Source organism: Dermochelys coriacea, chromosome 7, assembly GCF_009764565.3.
Source record: "Dermochelys coriacea isolate rDerCor1 chromosome 7, rDerCor1.pri.v4, whole genome shotgun sequence".
Classification (NCBI taxonomy): Eukaryota; Metazoa; Chordata; order Testudines; family Dermochelyidae; genus Dermochelys; species Dermochelys coriacea.
This window is the reverse complement of record NC_050074.1, coordinates 12,176,989-12,196,776: the sequence shown is the minus strand read 5'-3', so window position 1 is coordinate 12,196,776 and position 19,788 is coordinate 12,176,989. Positions and strand designations below refer to the sequence as shown.

The following is a 19,788-nucleotide window of genomic DNA, read 5'->3' as shown; positions in this document are numbered from 1 at the left end:
ATAAGTGGAGTTGACAAAATTTGATAGTGTAGACAAAACCCTAGTGTCACAGCTAAAGGCAAGGTGGAACATATTGTTTAACATAAGTAGTTAATACATCTTAAGAGACCATTCCTAGTGAAGTGTCAGTTAACTCCTCTGCAGTCAAAAGGAGGGGCGATAAGATGTGGGAGAGGTTATTGGGTTACAGATTGTTTGTAATAAGCCTTCTAAAGCCAGTGTCTTTATTAAGACCATGATTATTAGTATCTACCAAAGTTATGAATTGAAGCTCCCAGGCTCATCTTTTGAAGGTGTTTTGCAGGCTTCCTTTGAGAACAAGGACTGAGAAGTCAGATGGAGTGATCACAAGTGATATCGAGTTTTTATCTTTTGTCACTTTTCTGTATGAGTTCATTCGAGAATGTAGTGATTGTCTGGTTTCACCCACATAGTTGTTGTTGGGGCATTTACTGCATTAGATGAGGTACACCACATGTTGTGATATTCATGTACAGGACCCAGGATGTGTTGTGGGGGATATTGATCATTGTAGCAGTGGAGATATGTCTGCACGTTTTGCATCTGTTGTTATGGCAGGGAGTCTGGTGCTGCATTGAGTTGGTGTGACCTGATCTGTGGAAAGTTTGCTTCTGATGATGATCTGTGATTGGTCATATAAAGCAATATGCAGTTATTACAGTTTTCTGAATGGGAAATTGTGCTAACAATTCAGCATGAATAGTCATGTGCAAACTTACATTTTGAGTTCCACTAATATTTACTCCTGTGGGGGTTGAAATTTTTCTTTCCCTGAACTCCATGTCAGTAAAATGTAATTGTGTGATTTGTTCATCAGAAGCAGTCACAGTGTAGGTCTAAACACAACAGAAAGACATTCACTTAAAATTTGATTGATACTCACAGAACATTTTTCTGCAATATTTGCCCCAACTTGTTGCTTATTGAAAAACTCTATATGCAGAATGCTCATAGAAGTCCTGATTCAGGAAAACATTTAAGTACATAAGTCCATTCTCTATTCAGGAAAACTCCTAAGCAATATTTAAAGTGAAGCATGTTCTTAAGTGCTTTCTTGAGTGGGATTGCTTTCCTTATTCAGGGCCTGAACTACTCCTATGTTACTGTGTACATCCTACCAATTGATGTTTCCCCGCTTCAAGCACATGAAAATATATGGACAGTTACTTAACATAGTTGTCTTAGAACTAACATAGATGCATCCATAGGTTTCCTTATAGGGTCACTCTCATCTGTCTTACACAGGAGTACAATTGGCATATAAACTATAAAGGTAGCGCAGCTGGTTCTTATTCAGCCTAAGTGCAATATCTGAAAATATATTTTTTTCTTTTTGGATGATTGTATTTGGGTTTGCTGTAGCTAATCATTCAGGGCTGGTTCCGTATCCTTGCTGCAGCACCAACTAAATTGGTGCATTTCACACAATTTTCTTAGCTGGCTTTATGATGAGTTTCTCTGAGACTGGAACTATTAATCTTTAAGCCACAGAACTCAGATGTTTGTTGGCATCTATGCTAACAAACAGCTTAGCATAGCTGTTAGCTGATAGGATATTTTGTCACTTAGAGTTGTTATAAATTATGTGGTCCTAGTCAAAGCAGGTTTGCTTTTTGTTAGGTGTCCCAAACCAAGCAAGGTCCAAATGACAGTTTGCTATATAACTCATTGGCAATGTCCTGGCAATGCTCTCTGGTGAATGAGAACCCAATCGTACTGTGAAGTCTCTAGTGTACAGTGTCATTTCACCAGCATTTAAAGACGGCAGACTTCTTTGGAAAACTAAGGAATGAAATCCTAGCCCTATTGAAGTCGATGGTAAAACTCCGCTTGACTTCTGCAGGGCAGGATTTCCACTTAGCATGTCCACATGAAAAATGCCTCTTTCTTCCCAGCATCTAACAATGAATTTCTCACTCGGGAATAGTGTCTCTTGTGAAGACCTTCATACTTATGCCCAGATCTAGGAAAGCTTGTAGACCATGTGCTTGTCTGTATGCAAGTGAGTAGTCCCATGTTCTACTGACGGTAACGCCTGCCTTCAGAACATCCGTTATCAAAGTGATATGGATGCTTTTTGTAGAACTTCAAGGACTATTCACATGCTTTGCTGGATGGGAGATTAGAGGGCAACAAGTCAAAGAACTCAGTTATAGAGGAGTTAATTGCTTTAAGAACCCTTACTGTAGCATCTTTTGAACTTTTTAGCCCAAAGCTGTACAATATTTGCTTTGCGTAAATGGATAATTCATAGAAAAGATTAGCTTTGGGGTGACGTTCCTTTGAAATACTTCTCTTCTTGGGGTCCAGATTGGGTAGGATCATTTTTTAATATTTCTCTTTCAAGATGTTTTTTTCCTGGCTATTTCCTCCTCACCTCAATTCCTGCAGTGCACACTTTCCAACCCCCTATGGTCATACAAATCCTTTTCCTGGACCTTATGATCTCTCTCTCCATTCCATCTGGTTATTCTGTGTAGCTCATACACACGTCTCCCTCCCTTCTTATTTTCTCTCTCTCCTGATCCCCTTGTTACTGGAAAGTTTTCACTCACTTTGTTGGCATCATGTCTCTCTGCATCTCAGGTGATTTTATGCCACTTTGTTTAACTTTTAGTGTTATTTGTGTTTATAATCTATACTTTGTTTTGTGATATTTTAATTATTCTCAGTTAATTATTATGATTGGATTTTATTGTTTCTGTCACAACTCAAGTGACATAATGGAGTTGGAGGGGGAAAGAGCTTTATAAATAAGTTTACTGCTATTATTGTCGTTGTTCACAGCTCCCAGTTCACACCATCTGTTAATCCCTGTGTGAGTCATTTGTGAAACATAATAGAAATTGGTCTGCATGCAACAGAAGCAATTCATGGAATCTGTTTGTTTTCTTTTGTCTGTGGCAATGTTACTTCATTTTATTGGTAGTAGTGTCAAAGCCCCATAGATACAAGTGTGGTCCCACTGGTTTAAATAGACTTTGTAGGTTAAGAATAATGTAACCCAGTACAGTAATGAATAGAACAACGTGGTGTAGTGTAAGCAACATTTTAAACTAAAACCAGCCCCATTAGTTATACTGAGATTGGACTTGAGGCAACTAAGAAGAGTCTACCTTTCTGTTCCTTCTCAGTCTGCAAGGGTCTGAAATGCTTCCCTGATATAAATTAAAGAAGTCTAAGGGATTACCCAGGATGAGCAGAACTCTGAACATTTCATTCCTCCTCTTCCTGTTTCTGGCATGCCTCCTTCACAGGGGGAGAGCCTACAGAGACAGAGAGAGAGCGAGCTAGTAGGGACTACACCATCCAAGAGTCCGCCCCCCCCCCTCAGAGGCAATCCTCAGCTTGATGGAAGCTCCACAGCTACCCTTTGTGCTGCTAACATAATGCAAAAAAAACCTTGGTCGAGGATGTGAATTTGGCCAACGTAACTGAAAGTGCTCACACCTGAACAGCCTCAGCATTAAAGTTACTAACACTCTCTACAACAGCAACTCGGGGACAGCTATGTTTAGTACTGATCTACCCTTGTAAGATTTCTAAACTTTGCATATGTTGACTATTGAAGCTTTCCTGATTCTAAAATTGTATGAAAATGTATATCCCAATAAAGTATGTTAAAAGTTTTGTCCTACCCTTGAGGTAGGGTTGCCAACATTGTATATTAAAAATAAGGGACTGTTTTCTTAGCACGCCCATTCCACCCCTTCACCCGACATTATCATTATTAGTATTAATAATAATAAGCAGTCACCTACATTCTTTAGGAGGTATTTCTTACAGCACTCATCAACTCCAGATCTTGTTATACAGAGATGAAAAAATAAGTGACATCCCTTGTAATAAGGGACTATTGGCAAACCTACCTTGATGGCACTTTAATGTCACTGTTTGCTAATATTAGAGTGATGTGTTGCAAATGAGCAGAGACGATATATAGCTTCTAGTGTTATGTTGAAGTCCTCTCTATGTCTACTTAGGTACATTATTGGTTAGAGCTGTACTTCAGTAAGGAATATATTTAAAGTATCCATGTCCCTTCAGAGCAGATGTTTACAAAGCAGACGTTATTGCAAGTGAAAAGTGGCACCCTGAAAAATGTATTTGGTCTGTTAACTATGTCACTGATATTAAACATTGTAAATATTGTTGATTTTATGACTAAGGATACAGAAAGGCAGCATTCGTCATTGCATAATAGCCCACTGCTAATAGATCTTTAATTGTGTGCATAGTTTTTCCTGGTTTTTATAAACACAAAGAAACTGAAATCCTGCTATTTCTGTCTTTTTTTTTTTTAAACTTAATTTTCAGTCCCCTATTGGAACATTGTTTTATTGAAAACTTATTCTATATAGAATCTACAATCTAATCAGGGTTAAGCAGGAGGAGTAAGGCATGTGTACATGGGCAGGGAGCTACTCTCTCTTACTCCCATGCATGGCCAAGTGAAACTGACTATCTAGCTTATAGGTTTCAGAGTAGCAGCCGTGTTAGTCTGTATTCGCAAAAAGAAAAGAAGGACTTGTGGCACCTTAGAGACTAACAAATTTATTAGAGCATAAGCTTTCGTGAGCTACAGCTCACTTCATCGGATGCATTTGGTGGAAAAAACAGAGGAGAGATTTATATACACACACAGAGAACATGAAACAACGGGTTTATCATACACACTGTAAGGAGAGTGATCACTTAAGATAAGCCATCACCAGCAGCGGGGGGGGGGGGGGGGGGAGGAAAACCTTTCATGGTGACAAGCAAGGTAGGCTAATTCCAGCAGTTAACAAGAATATCAGAGGAACAGTGGGGGGTGGGGTGGGAGGGAGAAATACCATGGGGAAATAGTTTTACTTTGTGTAATGACTCATCCATTCCCAGTCTCTATTCAAGCCTAAGTTAATTGTATCCAGTTTGCAAATTAATTCCAATTCAGCAGTCTCTCCTTGGAGTCTGTTTTTGAAGCTTTTTTGTTGAAGTATAGCCACTCTTAAGTCTGTGATCGAGTGACCAGAGAGATTGAAGTGTTCTCCAACTGGTTTTTGAATGTTATAATTCTTGACGTCTGATTTGTGTCCATTCATTCTTTTATGTAGAGACTGTCCAGTTTGGCCAATGTACATGGCAGAGGGGCATTGCTGGCACATGATGGCATATATCACATTGGTAGATGCGCAGGTGAAGGAGCCTCTGATAGTGTGGCTGATGTGATTAGGCCCTATGATGGTATCCCCTGAATAGATATGTGGACAGAGTTGGCAACGGGCTTTGTTGCAAGGATAGGTTCCCGGGTTAGTGGTTCTGTTGTGTGGTGTGTGGTTGCTGGTGAGTATTTGCTTCAGATTGGGGGGCTGTCTGTAAGCAAGGACTGGCCTGTCTCCCAAGATCTGTGAGAGTGATGGGTCATCCTTCAGGATAGGTTGTAGATCCTTGATGATGCATTGGAGAGGTTTTAGTTGGGGGCTGAAGGTGATGGCTAGTGGCGTTCTGTTATTTTCTTTGTTGGGCCTGTCCTGTAGTAGGTGACTTCTGGGGACGTCAAGAATTATAACATTCAAAAACCAGTTGGAGAACATTTCAGTCTCTCTGGTCACTCGATTACAGACCTAAGAGTGGCTATCCTTCAACAAAAAAGCTTCAAAAACAGACTCCAACGAAAGACTGCTGAATTGGAATTAATTTGCAAACTGGATACAATTAACTTAGGCTTGAATAGAGACTGGGAATGGATGAGTCATTACACAAAGTAAAACTATTTCCCCATGTTATTTCCCCCCCCCCACCCCCCACTGTTCCTCAGATGTTCTTGTTAACTGCTGGAATTAGCCTACCTTGCTTGTCACCATGAAAGGTTTTCCTCCTTTCCCCCCCTGCTGCTGGTGATGGCTTATCTTAAGTGATCACTCTCCTTACAGTGTGTATGATAAACCCATTGTTTCATGTTCTCTGTGTGTGTATATAAATCTCTCCTCTGTTTTTTCCACCAAATGCATCCGATGAAGTGAGCTGTAGCTCACGAAAGCTTATTCTCTAATAAATTTGTTAGTCTCTAAGGTGCCACAAGTACTACTTTTCTTTTTGCGAATACAGACTAACACGGCTGCTACTCTGAAATGTAGTCAGTAGAGTAGTTTATGCCAGTGTAGAAACCACCAGGAAGGGGGTCTTCTGCTAGAACTGAACATGGGACCTCTGACTCTAAAACATAGCCCACACTCCTCCCTAGACTCCCTAGTTTATTGACCTAGCCTGGGAGGCTCACTGCCACGGGCTGTATAGACCAGACGAGGAGCCCTGGTCATGGACCTGGATCTCATTCTGCTAGATGCTGTACAAACACCCAAAGAGCTTACAATTTAGGTCCCCAAGTCCCATTAAAGGTTAGTGGGATTTGGTGCCTAACTCCCTTAGGGTCGTTTAACAATCCCATCCTTAAAGTTTTCAAAATCATACTTAAAATCTATTTCATAACAGATGAATTGCTTCCAAGCATAATGTATGCCAATGTAATAACATAGAATTGTGTCAATGATGGGGAACTTATTGAAGATAAAACCACACTCCTATTTCTCCTCGAGTACAGCTGGTTCAGAAGAAGAATTAAGGCTTTGTTCTTGCTGTCTGGACTAGAAAGTCAATAAAATGCAGATAAAAAGTAGGCATATTGCCAAGGTCACCGGCCAGATACAAATATTTATATCTGTTATTCAAGTGTATTATTTTGGAGGACAATATTATGAAGGGAAAATAGCATGCCGCAGAGAAGAACTTCTAAGATTTTACAGTGTGTCACTGCACTTATTTTAAAACCTTTTTTCATCTATGTAAAAATGGGAGAACTTGTTATACCTAATGTTCAATATTAGTGAAGGCTGTGATTAAAAAATAAATGAACTTCAATAGGAGTTGGATTCTTAACTTTGAAAATCCTAGTCTTAGCTAGTTTTAGTGAGGAGCTATTGTGTATATTGTACAGTAATTCCGCACTTAAAGTCGTAACCGGTTAATGTTGTTTTGTTACGTTGCTGATCAATTAGGGAACATACTCGTTTAAAGTTGTGCAATGCTCCCTTATAACGTCGTTTGGCAGCCGCCTGCTTTGTGCACTGCTTGCAGGAAGAGCAGCCCGTTGGAGCTAGCTGGTGGGGGCTTGGAACCAGGGTGGACCGGGAGCCCCCCCTAAGTTCCCTGAGCAGCAGCCGCCGTGTGTGTGTGTATATATATATGTGTGTGTGTGTGTGTGTGTGTGTGTGTGTGTGTATATATACATATTTTTTTGTCTGGTGAAAAAAATTTCCCTGGAATTTCCCCCCACCCCATTTGCATTAATTCTTATGGGGAAATTGGATTCGCTTAACATCATTTTGCTTAAAGTCACATTTTTCAGGAACATAACTACAACTTTAAGCAAGGAGTTACTATATGTGGGGGTTTTTTGTGTGTGTGTGTTTTTTTTTTTTTTAATGAATTCCCCTAGTGGTGGTAGGAGTTAGTGTAGCTTCAGTTATCAGTACAATACAATCATCATCCAGAAATGAACTGCCTAACAAGTCCTACTGCTGATATGCAATGGAATTTACATATGGATATGTATTTATGGAGAACTATTGGCATGTGTGTTTTTCTGCCCTGATAGCATGGTGATATTGCTTGGTATTCTCAGCTAGTCAGAAAGCTAAACTGAACCAAATTTCTGAAGCTACTTCATAATTAAAGAATGAAAGTCTCAGGATTTCTCATGTACAACATCATCCAGCTTTGCTGAACAAAGACAGGATAGTAGGTCTGATGTTATATCATCCATTTGCGCTCTCTCTTGTAAGCAGAAATTTGTGAAAATCAGAATATTTCAATAGATATCTTAAGGGAACTATCAGACATGTTTTTCGCAGATTAAAAGCTTTCCCCACTCCTCTCCTGAACAAATGTCTGTAGCCTTTTGTTTTATTTAAAGTGAATTATGTAATGTGGTTTTACACCACCATGGGTTCAGCTCTGGCAGCTGTGGTTTCAAGTTTAACAGAGTGAAAGTCACCTCTGCTACTTGCTTCAGAGTTAGTCTCTAGGAACACATAAAGACAACGGGTAACAACAACACATACATTCACCAGTACAAAGTCTAGTCTGTTTTATAAGTTTTATTAAAGTTACAGCATATAGTAATTCTATACAGACCTATGCACAAGTTACAAATACAGTGATATTCACAGTCTTAACAGTGTTAGGGTCGATGGGTCTTTCATGGCTTGATCATCAGTAGAAGGATGGTTCCTTCTGGAGTTTCCCAGAGGGAGCTCAGTTTTCCCATTGTGGGTATCCCCTTTTTATAATGTGATTGTATCAAACCTACATCCTGCACGTGTCCATACAAGTGTCCACCCTCTTTTCTCTTATTGGTCTGTGTCCCCTGGAAACTTTTCTATAGGCTGTGTAAGTTCCCTTTCTTCTCATTAGCATTGTATCCCATGATTAAGACACATGTCTGAGACAGATGCGTCTTTACAATATTTTTGTGATCTAATATTATTCTTCTGGGTAATTTTGCACAATTTTACCAGTTAACTCTTTTCCCCCATAATCTTAGGGCATCAGGTTATTTCTCGGTCACTTATGTTCTTGTTTCTTGTCTCCAAGGCCTAAAATAGCTAAGCTAAAGTCTTGCAGGCCTCAACCTACAGGTCGTGCATTTCAGCTTGTCTTACTCATGTCTAATACTTATTTCCTCTAAATACCAATCAGTTTTATACTTTTATAATCATACAAATTAACTCTAAATAGCGTACAATGAATATATTTAACAAAAATTGATCATATCATCTCATAATAAATGGATACTAAACTAAAACCATTGGCTCCATTCCCCGCCTTGACAGGATGAGTGTTATCTCATTGTCATTGATGATTAGATAGTAAGAGCCCTGTCACATACATATTACATGACAGTATCCAGCAATGATTAATGCAATAGTACACATAGTGATAATACTGTGGACAAAAATTCATTTTTCCATCCAATTTTCATCTCTCTTGGTAGAGTGAATACCTTATATGAGCTGCTACCATCCAAAATTTCAGACAGTGCTTGGTTTGTCTTATTTACATAATTCCTAATTTTAATTAATTGTGATTTTTTAAAATCTTTTAACTATTGTTTTAGCTGTAAAGTTAATGGCATATATGTATTAAACACTGGAGTACTTTGTTTAATGAGATCCTGGTAATCTGGGTTGCTAAGAGTAACAATTTCATTTTCAAAAACATTGGAGATATTGTTGTATGTCCAATAACTGTGGGTATTTGTTGCTTAACACAAAAATTTTGATTTGTTATACATACATCCAAGATGACCATCATAAAATTCCATTGTGATTAGTTACTACATAATATTATTCCTTTTCATCATAGGCCACACATTCTGTAAGAGATTTCCATTTGATGAGTAGCACTGGGCAGGATACCAGTGTTGCATTGCCCTTGGTACCTTTTCAGCTGTCACATGTCAAGGAGGAGAAGAATTAGGAAATATAGGCAATATATTTTCTTATTTCTTGTATAGGATTTTTCACATGTTGCAGTATATTATTGATTTCTTCCTCCTCCACTCTCCATTCACAAATCAGTATCATTTAACGATCGTGGGTAACCGTATCACATGAACTTTTTAATGCTCTGCTTTCCAAAGCAGATAAGCAGTTATTCCCTGAGTAAAGGCAATGAAAATGATTATGTTCTTCTTAATTCAACTTGATATTTGGCAACAATTTCTGAGCAATGTACTTAGGACTTGAACTCCTACTTTACTAAATAGAGGGAAGCCAATGGAATATGTGATCTTTTATGCTTACTATTTATGCTTTATTTTACAAGAACATATTTGATTGATGCATTCCTTTTTATGCAGAGTAAGAAACTCTTCCAAAAAGCTGAATTCCATTTTCTTACACCATTTTATTAAACTGATATCAGTGTATGCATTGAGTGCTAAAGCAAATGAAAAATGTATATATTACCATGGAGAAAGAAGGGAGAATGCTGTTTTGGAAGCCAGAAAAGTGTACATCTCTTTCCTTGCCTTGATTGTTATTAATTTTAAACTTACTTCAATTTTGTAGGCAATAAAAAGGCAATAAAACTGCTTTTTATTTGCAAATTATCCAGTTCAAGCACTCTGTTTTTCAACCAAGCATTTTACTCACCTCCTACTCAAAATTGGCTGAACCACTTTTTACTGAAATAAAATTTAAAAAACTCAAAATATGATATTTAGACCGAGACCAAGCCTGGAAAATTTCACTCTGTGAAAAAAAAGTCATAAAGTAACTGAAAAATTAGAATTTCTGTGCTTTTTGCAACATTGGTGGTCTCTGCTGCTCCGCTATAATATATAGAATCATAGAATATCAGGGTTGGAAGGGACCTCAGGACGTCATCTAGTCCAACCCCTTGCCCAAAGCAGGAGCAGTCCCCAGTTTTTTCCCCAGATCCCTAAATGGCTCCCTCAAGGATTGAACTCTCAAGCCTGGGTTTAGCAGGCCAATGCTCAAACCACTGAGCTATTCCTCCCCCCCTAATATTATATCATTAATATAATTAATTAATATAATATAAACAAGGTCAAAGACCATTATATTACCCCAAGCACAGGTTTAATTTAGAACCATATAATTCATTGTATTCCATCAGGAGATGACCATTTCAAAAGTGGTGTATACAAATATACACTTGTTTCTGTTTAGTAAGATGAAAATCCCATTTTGAACCTGATCTCATTATTTAAGAAAAAATCAGGGCTTAGATTTCTCCAAATAAAAAACGTACGTTTGGGGTTTTTTTGTCGTTTTAGCAAGTTCTTACCCTGTTCTTATCTGTTTGTCAGAGGGCATTGGAAGGTCTGGGAGGTGGCAAGCAGCATGTTACAGGCTCAGATACAGTGCACTCAAGTCCAATACCTGTAGCTGATAGTGAATGGCGCATGTGTAAGGTTTTTTTCCTTTATACCGCATTGTACATTTGGGCCCAAGGTCAGTTAATTCAGTTATTCCTGAGAATTATATCCCTAAATGGTGGGTAACAACAGGAGTCAAACCATGTCAAGCATTATAGGCAGAGATTGTAGTTAAGAGGGCCTGACACTTCATATTATAAGACCCTGCTTATAACTTTGCCAAATTTTAACTGGGCTGACAATTCCCACGCTGGGTGTCTGTTTCAGGCTGAATTTTTTGGGAAAATTTTCAGCAAAAAAAATAGCTCCACAGTTACAGAGAATGAGACTTTTTTCTGCCATATTGAAAACTTTCTGTCTTTTTGTTGAGAAATTCTAGTACTGCCATGCTTTAGAACATGGTCTTAACATTTGGCATGGAGGGGTGGGCTTTGTGTCAGGGTTGTGCCATTTGTTGGTCTTGTGAAAAAATGCCCAAATTTGGACAAGTTGTAAGCTTTTGGGGAAAAAAATCTGTTTGCACATGCTCAGTAGAGACTTTTGAGAGTTTGGCAGCTAAATTCGCCAGAGATTCTGTTTGCACAGAGCACACTCCAACCCACAAGTGCAAAGGACTTCCTCTGAAATTGCTGCTACTGGCAGCCAGGAGCTGCTCTGGAACGGAGCAGAGGAACTGAAACTAGGAAGACTGGCTCTGTGTGTGTTCTCAGCTTCTTCCATTGCTGGTGTCCAGGCAACATGGAGGAGGAAAAAGAAAAAGCATGACTGGAATGCAGAGGTGACAAGAACCAGAGTGGGGCGGGGGGTGTAGGGAGTAGATTAGGGTCCAAGAGACTGATATTAACTAGTTGAGAAGCCCGAGAGGAGACTGATACTGCGACTGGGAGCTGGGATGAGGGGAAGTCTGGGACTCAGACAGCCCAGAGCAGGAGACTGGGACTGGAGATGAGATGCCACAGGTGGGAAATGGAGAGAAACAGCGACAGGCAACAGGGGCCAAGGGCAGAAAGGGGCCAAATTAAGGTTGCACAAGTAGCCTTAATTCTGATATTTTCTAACTTCTGAATGATCAGCTTTGTAGCTTTAACATTACTTTAACATCGTTTTTGTTGTAAGAATGGTTAGCAAATCTCTCTTTCTCAGAGCTTGTCAAGAAAGGTTGCCATCAAAGAGTCCTGGACCAGGGGGCCTGGGTAGCTGTATCCACTAACTCCACAGCACACTGAGAAGGATTAGTAGGCTCTGTGACAGATGAATTTTTGCCCGCTGCTCATCAATGACATTTCTTCCTTTGACAACTCTGATCTCCCCCCCTGTAACCACAGGCTTCTCAGCTTTTCCTGACCAGCACTGGTGGGAGCAGCAGTGCCAAAACAGATTGCTGGTTTGAAGGTGACGTAATATTTGGACTCCCAAATAGCTGTAGGACAGCTGGTTTGGGATTGGAGCATGTAGATTATTTTACTTTTGCCAATACCTCCTTGGATGGATTCACTTTCCACCCACATAGTCCCCCTTTCCCTCAAACGTTGATGCAGCAGGTGAGCAAGTGTGGAGCAATGCAATACAGAATATGAAGAGCACACAGCTCCACTGAGTAGCTGACTTGCTTCCAGGAAACGTCAAGTGAATGGTTAGCCTCTAACAACAGTCCTGTGCATTTTAATAGAGGTTCTGGCCTTGTGTATAATACAATTAATTCTAAACTAAATATCAACAGGGCTTTTCCTCAAGTTCTATATCATCTTTAAGATTATTTTTTGAATTCAAGAATTCTTCTTTTCTGCAAATTTATATTCCCATCAAAGCCTCTATTAAGCGACACCCCCTTACAAAGTAACTTATTTCTGAACATGCAATGCACAATTGAATATAAGAATAATATAATCCCCAACATTCTCCTTACCTGACCCCAGATTTACAAACAATATCTGCATCATAAGGGTATTACTATCAACCCTTGATATACAATTGTTCATCTGTCCAAAAATATATCCCCTTTCCCAGAAACAAATTACAGTTCCAGGAAGGTACATGAAGCTTAAAAATTTCCAGAACATTGCAATTACAAGACAGCAAAAATAAAGGAGGTTATTTTTCCCTCTTATCTTTTCTGAGTGCTAAAAAGGTTGATTTTTTTCATACGTTATAATACGTTTAATGTTGGAGAGAGACCAAAACTAATGAACTGCATCTTATTTATATTTTTTAAAAAATCGTATAATAGTCCACTTGGTTTAGGAGTTGTTATAACACTCACTATTAGAATGAACAGGGATGATGCCTTTATAGAAACTTATCCTCTTATTCCACAGGACAGGGCCAGGTTTTTATCTTGGTTGCACTCTGAACTGATTCTGGTGTAACTGAGATCAGTTAATCTCCTAATCAGGGGGAATGTTTCCCAAGATCAAAGGTTTGGGCCTTAAGAAGTGCATTACAATAATGGAGAGAAAAGGTGGGTGAGGTAATATCTCTTACTGGACCAACTTCTGTTCGTGAGAGAGATGAGCTTTAGAGAGAGCTCTCTGTCAGGTCTGTGTAGCTCGAAAGTTTGTCTCTCTCACCCACAGAAGTTGGTCCAATAAAAGATATTACCTCACCCACCTTGTCTCTCTAATATCCTGGGACTGACATAGCTACCGCTACACTGCATACATTACAATAATGCTCATTTTAACATTTATTTCATGTGGTAGTTTTTAATTATTACCTGACCTGCAAATTGACATCAGCCAAAAAGTGCAAAAGGAGAATCTAAAGATTTATAAAGGAATTCACTGGTGCCATTTCTACAACTGGGTGATTAACTAGTGTTTGCTGTGTAAGTCTGAGATTGAGAATTTCCTGGGATTGAGTGAAAATAGCTTTTCCATTATTATGTGTGGCTCTTCTGTTTTATTCTTTACTTTCTTTAAGAACCTCTCCACTGTCTCCGCGCACCTCTTCTGCAGTGAGCGATAAATACCTTCTGCAACATGAAATTGCAACAGAGAAGGCTGGAGAACTGTGATGAGACACAGTTAGGTTCCCACAGGATAACAAAAGTGTATCCGTCTTGATGATTGTGTGTTATATTCTTAGTTATGGTGGGCCATATTCTGTTTAGAGTTGCATCCTGCACAATCCCCCTTTGACGGCTATGAGTTGCACGGGGTTTAAGAGAGCACAGAATGTGATCTTAAGAGAAATGTATTTGTGTGTGTGTGTGTGTGTGTGTGTATATATGCAGTTACAAGCAATAATATATAATTAATATGGAAGTGTGTAAAAGTAAAATAAAATGTATTACTTAAGTGATGTTGCACTGGCATAATAGGGCAAAACAGGATCCTAAATGCAACTGTATATATTTCTTTTAGCATGAAAGTGGTCAAATTCTGTGTAAACTTAAATATATCCCTATATTTAAATTGCCTAATTATTTTAATGCCTATGAGAATAATGTATAGCCTTTTCTGCTGTGAGGTATGGAGGGATGCTAATGATAGTAAAACAGCGCAGAAAAAAGTCCAGAAGGTGGGAGTGGAAGCAATGGGGTATGTTGCACACCTACCGGTGGAAGCTCCTCAGTGGCCAGTTTACCCTGGATGTGCTTTCCCAGCATGCTGTCTTTCAGACCCCGTGGAGATATTGCTAGAAAACAAGACATGGTGATATTAAAAGCATTGTTGCTCTTTTTTGACCCAAGAGACTAGGCAAACTTTGAGGTTCTGGGGATGTTCCAGTTGAGAGTAGAAATTGTTGATAGGTATTTCTTTGATGCAGTATTGTTTCTTTACAAAGAATGTACAAAGTCCTGTCTATAAATGCAGAGGGAATCAAATAGCTTCTTTTGCTCACGGCACCAAGAACACTCTTTTCAGCCTGCACCCCTGACCTGAAAACCTCTCTTCAGATATCTTGGAGGGTCAGACACTATGTTTTCAGCTGCTCCTTCTGTTGTCTGTCTCGTTTCTTGTCTGTATGTCTGTCTTCTGTGAATTCTCAATTCTTCAAGTGCTTGCTCATGTCCATTCTACTGTAGGTTTGTGTGCTCGCCACATGCACCGGTACCAGAAGTTTTTTCCTTAGCAGTATTCATAGGGGACCAGCTCTGCCACCTTCTGGGGTGGTGCCTGTATGGTGCGGTATAAGGGGTGCTCAAGATGCAGATCGCCGCTGACTTGGTGCAGGCCCATGCAGGTGCGCCCATCCCTGCAGCCCCGATAGCGAGACTGGCCTAGCTGCTCTCCAAGTGTGTGGCACCACTCCAGGGACACAAGCCAATAGTCATTACTAGTCACTGGAATGCCAGTAGGGGTCGCCGCTCCCCACCTCGATGGCTGACTCGTTCCCACTCCCGATTAATGGCCCAGCATTGCTCAAGAAATGTGAAGCGTCGATCACTGGGCCACCGTCAGAGATCCGCCGAACACAGTCGGTCTCTGGGAGTTCGGCACTGGAACTCATCACCCTCGGACAGATCTGCGTCGTAGCACTGGGATTGGCACTGTCCAAATGCGTTTCCTTCTCTTTGGACTCCGGTACTGAACAGGAGTCCATACCAGTGGTCCAGGGCCCGCTACAGGGCGGTCTACAGGTAGCACCACACATTGCATCATGGCCCCGGGGCCAGTGGGGGTTTCCTCAGCCTTCAGGTTGGCCTCAGGGGCCTCAGATAAACCATCAGCCACGGTTTCCCACCCGTCCCTTGATGCAGAGGGCTCTGGGGAAAAAACCCTCAGCTCCACCCAGCTCCCCTGGAGGAAACAGCTGAGCAACCTTCAGAGGCAGCAGATCCTCTAGTGCCAGCTTCTGCCACATCCTCTCCTGACGAGGCAATTACAGGGCCCCCTATCCAGTCCCGCAGGATGATGCTAAGGCCCATCAGGAGCTTCTAAGAGTCGCCTCAAACTTAGGACTTCATGCTGAGGAGCTGGAGGAACCCTCGGACTCTCTATTTGATGTCCTTAGCTCGGCGGCTCCAGCCAGGGTGGCGTTGTCTTTACACAAGGGGGGGTGGGAAAGATCACCAAATCCCTGGGAAGACCCCCTCATCGTTGCCCCTTATTTCAAAAAGGGCAGAATGCAAGTACTATGTGCCTGCTAAAGGTCATGAGTACCTTTACACACGCACCCTGCCCCAAGCTCCCTGGCGGTCTCCACCATTAATGAATGGAAAAGACAAGGTCAGCCAGGCACCACCCCGAAATACTCAAAGAGGTTCAATTTGTTTGGAAGAAAGATTTATTTGTCCTAGAGCTCCAGCTGCAGGTGGCCAACCACCAGGCCCTGCTTGGGTGCTATGATTTTAATGTGTGTCAGTCCATTGCCAAGTTCAGGGATTCACTGCCTGAGGATCCTAAGGAGGAGTTCCACGTGATCCTTGAAGAGGACAAGGCGGTAGCCAGAGCCCCCTCCAGGCGGCCTCAGACATGGCAGACTCTGCAGCCAGAATCATGGCCTCAGCCATTTCGATGAGGAGGGCATCCTGGCTGCAGTCATCATGCCCATCAATATATGTCCAGCAGTCAATACAGGACCTCCCATTCGATGGCCAAGTTCTGTTTGCCAAACAAACAGAAACAAAACTGCATGGAACCTGCCTGTAAAAAGGGTAGGGGTTACAGACGCCAGCAAGGTCACCAGCCAGCATTCTTTGCCCAGTTGAGCTCTACTCGCAATCAACAGGGTGGCAAGCGGGTATTTTGAGGGTGTGCCCGAGGGCGACCTGCCAGCCTGTATCCCAGATCCTGCTTCTCTGTGCTTTTCCAACTCCCTGTCTCCTTTCCTCCCTGCATAGACTTCTATAACTTTGGACCATTGGGTCCTCAACATGGTGGTGCAGGGTTATACCCTCTCACCTCCCTTCCCCATCCCTCTTCAGGGACCCTTCTCAAAGCAACTGCTCGCTCAGAGGTTCAGGGCCTTCTGCAAGTGGGGGCTGTGGAGGAAGTCCCTTAGGAATACAGGGGCAAGGGATTCTACTCCCAGTACTTTCTAATCCCCAAAGCCAAGGGGGTGGGGTTTCTAAGACCCATTCTGGACCTGCGAGACCTCAACAAATATCTCAAGAAGTTTAAGTTCCATATGGACTGGCCTCCACCATTCCCTCCCTGGATCCAGGAGACTGGTACGATGCGAAAGTCACGTACTTTCATGTATCAATATTCCAGGGATGTTTCCTGTGCTTCACGGTGGGTCCCACTCACTATCAGTTCGGGGTGCTCCCGTTCAGCCTGGCTACAGCAAGATATCCAGGTTTACCCGTATCTCAATGACTGGCTCAACAAGGGCTGCTCCAGGTCTCAGGTCAGCTTGGCATTTCAGTGCTGCAGTTCACATGCCATGCTTTGGACCTGTTGATAAACAAGTTAAAATAAACGTTAGTCTCAGTACAAAGGATAGAATTCATCAGAGCAGTCCTCAACTCCACCAGTGCAAGAGCATTTCTGCCGCAGGACAGATTCAAGACAATGGCATGTTTTATTGGCAGCATCTCTACATATCCCCTCACCACAGCCTGGGTCTGTCTCAGAGTGCTGGGCCATATGGCAGCATGGACTTACGTTGTGCGCCATGCGAGGCTCAGGCTTCAAACCCTCCAACAATGGCTGTCATCAGTCTACAACCCGTCCAGAGACTATCTGGACAAGGTTGTCATGATTCCACCTAAGGTACTTACCTCCCTGAGGTGGTAGACCAATCCGAGGGTGGACCTGAAAGGAGTTCCGTTCGAGAGTTCCCAGCCCTCGCTATCTTTGATATTGGATGCCTCCGACTGACCTCGGCTGGGGAGTGCATCTCGGCACGTTGTGGACCCAAGGGATGTGGTCCTCAGTGGAGCTGACATTGCACATAGAAGTCAGGGAGCTCAGGACAGTTCACTTAGCCTGCAGAGTCTTCCTGCCACACATTTCCAATAAAAGTGTACAGATACTCCTGGACAACACAGCTTCCATGTTTTACAGCAACAGGCAAGGGGGAGCTCGCTTGTCAGCCCTCTGTCAGGAAGTGCTCTGTTTGTGAGACTTTTGCATTCAGTATGGCATCCTCTTGGAGGCATCGCACCTCCCCGGCATCCGGAATGCGCTGGTGGATCACCTCAGCAGGTCCTTCCTCTCTCCCCATGAGTAGTCCCTCCACCCAGAGGTCATCCAGTTGCTCTTCCGAAGGTGGGGGGTTCCCTGAGTGGACCTGTTTGCCACCAGGCAGAACCGGAAGTGCCAGTAATTCTGCTCTCTCCAGGGCCTAGACAAGGACTCCCTCTCTGATGCCTTCCTTCTGTTGTGAGAGGGGGATCTGATTTACCCATTCCCACCAATTCCACTGGTCAGCAGGGTCTTAGCAAAAGTCAAAAGATACAAGGCAAGGGTCATCATGATCACTCCGGCATAGTCTCACCAGCACTGGTTTGGCACACTCATGAACCTAGCCATGGTGCCCCCATGGCCACTGCCCAGCTGTCACGATCTCATCTTGCAAGACCATGGGCAGCCCCTGCTCCTGAACCTACCCTCCCTCCACTGCACAGCTTGGTTGCTGAAAGGCTGAACCCAGAGGAAAGGGCCTACTCAGTCAGGTACAGCAGGTCCTCTTGGAAAGCAGAAAGCCCTCCGCCAGAGCCACTCTACCTGGCAAAGTGGAAGCTGTTTTCCTGCTGGGCAGAGGAGCATGGCATCTCCCTGACACAGTCATCTGTGCAGTCCATCCTCAATTACCTGCTCCACCTTAAGCAACAAGGCCTTGTGCTTTCTGCCATCAAGGTGCATTTGTCATATCAGCTTTCCACCAACAGGTCCAGTTGTTTTCAAATGACATGTCCATCCAATTCTTGAAGGGACTAGAGTGGCTCTACCCACCGGTCCGGCTCTACCCACCGGTCCAGAACCCGATTCCGCAATGGGACCTCAACCTCATCCTCTCGAGGCTCACGGGGCCTCCCTTTGAGCCACTGGCTTCCTGCTCCCTTTCACATCTGTCAGGGAAAGCAGCTTTCCTTGTAGCCATTACCAAAATTAAAGCCCATCACCCAGCAGGCCAGAGTGACGCTGGATTCAGCCAAGTTGTGTTGCAATCTACACATTCAAGAACTCCTACCTGCCTCCGGTGGCACTGCTTGAGGGTAATATACAATGTAATGGACATGAGCAAGCACCTGGAAAAAAAGACAGTTACCTATTTCATAACTGGTGTTCTTAGAGATGTGTTGCTCATGTCCATTCTGTGACCCGCCCTCCTTCCCCACTGTTGGAGTTTCCCACAAAAAGGAACTGAGGATGCGGAGAGCTGCCAGCGCCCCTTATACCGCGCCATATGGACGCCACTCCAGCGGGCACCAGAGCCAGTCCCCTATGGATACCGCTGAGGGAAAAACTTCCAGCACAGGTGCATGTGGTGAGCACACACACCTACAATGGAATGGACATGAGCAACACATCTCAAAGAACACCAGTTATGAAACTGGTAACTCTTTTTTTTTATGTGCTCCGCTCTCACGCACACCCCAAGTCAGAACAATACCCATTTCAACATTTTGTCCATGTTGTGCTAGTTTCTGGACGGACTGTATTAGGCCTTGTTTTAAGTGTGGCCCCGTAAGTGTTTCTTGGGCGAAGGACGCATTCAGTTTGAATGAGATTTTTAACTCAACCCATAACAAGGTTTCACTCAACTTAGAAAAGTATTATTAACCTTCACTTCATCTTGTCCCCTCTTTGTGTAAGGAGTAAAGGAGTAAGAATATTAGGGTGGCTAATGAGTTGTGCTGTCACATTGAGGGAGGCAGGGAAGGGGCAACCAGACAGAAACATAGGAGGTCTGAGATTGAAGGACTTGGG

At 42.4% G+C, this 19,788-nt stretch overlaps 1 protein-coding gene across 4 annotated transcripts in view; it reads left to right on the top strand.

The window, feature by feature from the left end:
• The window catches only part of LOC119859190 (contactin-3), a 253,218-nt gene that overhangs the window by 117,160 nt on the left and 116,270 nt on the right, over nucleotides 1-19,788 (top strand). The window lies entirely within an intron of this gene.